The sequence below is a fragment of the Dermacentor variabilis genome, chromosome 1 (genome assembly GCF_050947875.1).
Source record: "Dermacentor variabilis isolate Ectoservices chromosome 1, ASM5094787v1, whole genome shotgun sequence".
Lineage (NCBI taxonomy): Eukaryota > Metazoa > Arthropoda > Arachnida > Ixodida > Ixodidae > Dermacentor > Dermacentor variabilis.
The window spans coordinates 28,360,657-28,364,556 of NC_134568.1; positions in this window are offsets into that span (position 1 = coordinate 28,360,657).

Sequence of the window (3,900 nt, forward strand, 5' to 3'; positions counted from 1 at the left end):
TGACAGAGCCCTGCGGTGTGCCCGTGCAACCTATGTCTATGTCTTGCGATTCCAGTCCGCCGATCACTATGCGGGCATGGCGACCCGTAAGGAAGTCCCGTACGTAGTCGTACGTTCTCTCGCCCAGTCCCAATGCTCGTATGCTTTCAAGTATCGCGGCGTGTTTTACGTTGTCGAACGCCTTTTTGAGGTCAAGACCGAGTATTGCTTTTGTGGATCGCGTGGGATTGTCTACGATGTGGTGTTTGAGTTGAATCATGACGTCCTGCGTAGAAAGGCCACGACGGAACCCCAGCATCGTGTGCGGCAGCATGTCTCGGTCCTCGAGGTAGTTGGTAAGGCGAGTGAGAACCGCGTGTTCCATGACCTTGCCGACGCAGGACGTCAGTGATATTGGTCGAAGATTGTCGATTTGTACCCGTTTGCCCGGTTTGGGGATCATAATTATGCGCGCCGTTTTCCACGAGCTCGGTATCGTGCCGGCATTCCAGCACACGTTAATGTAATCCGTCAGCCGTTCTATCGACTCGTCGTCCAAGTTGCGGAGCGTTTTATTGGTTACGCCGTCCGGGCCCGACGCCGATTTTCTGTTGAGCTTGTACAGTACCGCCCTCACCTCTGCTACGCTAAAGTCTTCATCTAGCTGCACATTGCTCTTCCCCGCGTACGCCGGATGCGCGACGGGGCTAGTTGCCTTGACGTAACGGGTTCGCACGGCTTCTAGAAAGTCCGCGGACGTGCCTTCGTAGTCGTGTACTAGCTTGTTAATCTTATGCGCGTGCGCTGATTTGGTCTCCTCAGGATCCAAGAGATGCCGGAGGAGGTGCCATGTCTTGGCCATTCCTAGCTGATTCTCCATACCGTTGCACGTCTCCTCCCATTGCGTTTTGCATACCTGCAATGCGTGGACTTCTATGTCTCTGTTTAGCCGTGCTATGCGTCTGCGTAGCGTTCGATTGTGTCGTTGACGCTTCCACCTGTCCTGTAAGCTGCGCTTGGCTTCCCACATGTGTAGGAGTTTACCATCTATCACCTCTAGGTGTGCTTCCTGCGGTACCTCCCGCGTTGCCGCTTCGACGTCCCTCCTGAGCGTCGCGGTCCAGCTCTCGATGTCGTCGATAGCATCGCTGCCGCGATTATGCTCCTTCCGGGTTTTGCGAAACGCGTCCCATTCTACCAGCCGATAGTGGCTGCCCTTGGTGCCGTCCCGATGATCGTGGTGATGGTAGTGCGGTCCCACATCGACCTGGATCTCGATCACCGAATGATCGCTACCCAAGTCCTCCTGGGTGTTATGCCACCGCGCCCCAGCGACGTTCTTCGTAAACGTAAGCTCGGGCGAAGTGTCCGCACATACGCTGTTGCCCATGCGTGTGGGCGCGGAAGGGTCCGTAACGAGCTCCAGCCCCTCATTCTGCGCGTCTTCCCACAGGCGCTTACCCTTCAGCGTTTCGTACTTGTACCCCCACGCCGCGTGAGGCGCGTTGAAATCACCCGCGATGATTAAGGGCCTGTCGCCGGCTGCCTCGCTCGCCTTTCGCAGTATCGTGCTAAAGCGGTGTTTGCCTTTAGGTCTACTGTACACGTTCAATACAAACAGACCGCGCCCTTTCGTCGGAATAAGCTCAATCAGTACGTGCGGTATTCTAACGTTCTTGAGTTCGCGTTGCGCCACGGTGAGGTTGCGTCGCACTAGCGTTGCAGCGGCCGGCGGGGCTCCCGCGGTCACGGCCTCATCGATCGCTTTGTAACCGGCTAGCTTGACCGCGTCGTTTGTTTCTTGTAATAGTATTACGTCAGGCCGTTCCCGGTTGCGTAGGAATTGTTGAAGATGCCCCCGTTTCCTCCTGTACCCCCTGCAGTTCCACTGCCAGATTGTGAACGTGTTCTGTGTGTTACGCTGTCGTGGGCGTTGTGTTTGTGTGGTGTGTTGAGCCATGGTGACTGTCCGCATTATTATTTGCCGTCCGGCTGATCCTGCACCTCTTCGTCTGGTATCGGCCTAAGGTACGGTTTCCCAGTCGTCCGTACCGGGCGACCCGCTGCGCCCGGGAGCCGCATTTCAATATTGTCTATGCGCGATTGGAGCGTCGCGACCATTTGAGTGAGTTGTGCTATTGCACTGCTCAGCTGTTCGGTTTGCGCGGTTTGCTGAGCTATTGCGCGGTTCAGTTGCGTTGTTTGATGCGCTTGTTGCGTCATCATCGCGTCTACCTTGTCTTCGAGTCTGTCGACTCGCTAGCGGAGTTCCTGCTCGCGCGTTTGCAATTTGGTCTCGGTCTGTTGCGGGTCTAGCGCCTTGCGTTTAGTAGGAGCGGGTTGTGCGTCCTGCGCCTCCATGACTTCCTCCGCGCTCTCGACCGTTCGAGCAGCCGCGTCTGCGGCGACTGGTTTGGTCAGAGGAGGAGGAGAAGGGGTTGATGGGGCCCCTTTTAACGTGGTAATTTCATTCTTTAGCCTAGCATTTTCCTGCTGTAGTGTTTTGATGACGGATTCTAACTGATCGAGTTGCTTCTGTAACAGGCTTTCTGTTCCGTAGTTGCTACTCTGAGCGCTACTGCTGCTTCTAGCTGCTCCGGGGTTTCTATTAATGGTAGTCTCGGTTCGCGATAGCGGCGCACGAGGTGCGCCTCCGGAGGCGACCGCCGCCCAGCTCACCTGTGGGGGGTTGGATCCTCGTCCATCTTCCGCTGCAACTGCATGGCTGGCACGGGCCGTCGACCTGCTGCGAGGCCTCACCGAGCGGGGGCGGGAGTCAGTGCGAGAGCGGACTCGAGAACGAGTGCGGGAGCGAGTGCGGCTACGTGCACGGCTCTCCCTCGAGGTCGAGCGGCTGTCGGCGCTAGCTCGTCTCTGTGTGGGGCGTTGTCGGTAGCTCTCCTCTCTGCAGTCGTAGGTGCTGCTGCTGCCGTAAGCGGCCTCAGCCTCCTCGCGCATTCTGCGTTCCCATTGTCGTCGCTTGACTAGGTACGGCGTCTTGTACTTGGCTTTGCACTTGCGGTCCCCGGTAAGGTGACCCTTCCCACACAGTTGGCACACCGGCTCGCACCGATGGTCGTCGGGTGGGTTGCTGCATCCGCACCCGCGGCACTTTTTGTCGTTCGGGTTGGGGTACACGTCGGTCCTGTGTCCCAGACGACCACACTCGTAGCACATGTCGATTTGCTTCTTGTAGAGAGAGCACCTCATCAACAACCCGCCGTAGTTCACGTAACGGGGCACGTAGTAGCCGTCAAAGAGGATGACCACGTTGTTCGTGTTCCCCATGCGCTTGGCATGCAGGACGTTCGGGTTTCGCTGGTTCACGAGACTTCTCACGACGTCCGCCGGCTTTTCGTCTAGCGATATGCCCCTGATAATGCCTTTGGATGTGTTCTCCGGAGCCGCTCTGTAGGCGCTTGCTTCGAACTCGCGGTCGCCAATGCGCAGCTTGCAAATGCTGCCGTATTGTCTAGCGCGATCTTCTGACGGAGTGCTCACCACTATCACGTTTTGACGCTCGTTGAGACAAACGCTGTCCTCGTCAGCTGCCTCGCGTCCCACGCCTGCTGCGTTGCGTATGCAGCAATGGACGCGTTCCTTCTGGTATTTCGACACGTTGATGCCGTCCCGGGGCCGCACTATGATCTTGTAGTCGTCCGTGGGTAGGTTGGGCATTCAGCTCGCCATGGTGATCTTCCGCACGTAGTGCGTCGCTTGCTTTATAGACGCCGCCTTCTTGGAAGACGCTGTCTCGGCTTGCTGGTTCATCGCAGGGTCGTCGTCTCCCGCCGTCTTCTTGGTGTTACGCTTGATCTCGCACCATCCCTGCTGTTTTCCGAGCTCCGTCGGCGATATTTCCTCCCCTTCGACTTGCACGACTTCCATCTCGGAAGCCGGCGCAGCGGATCGGGGCTCCGC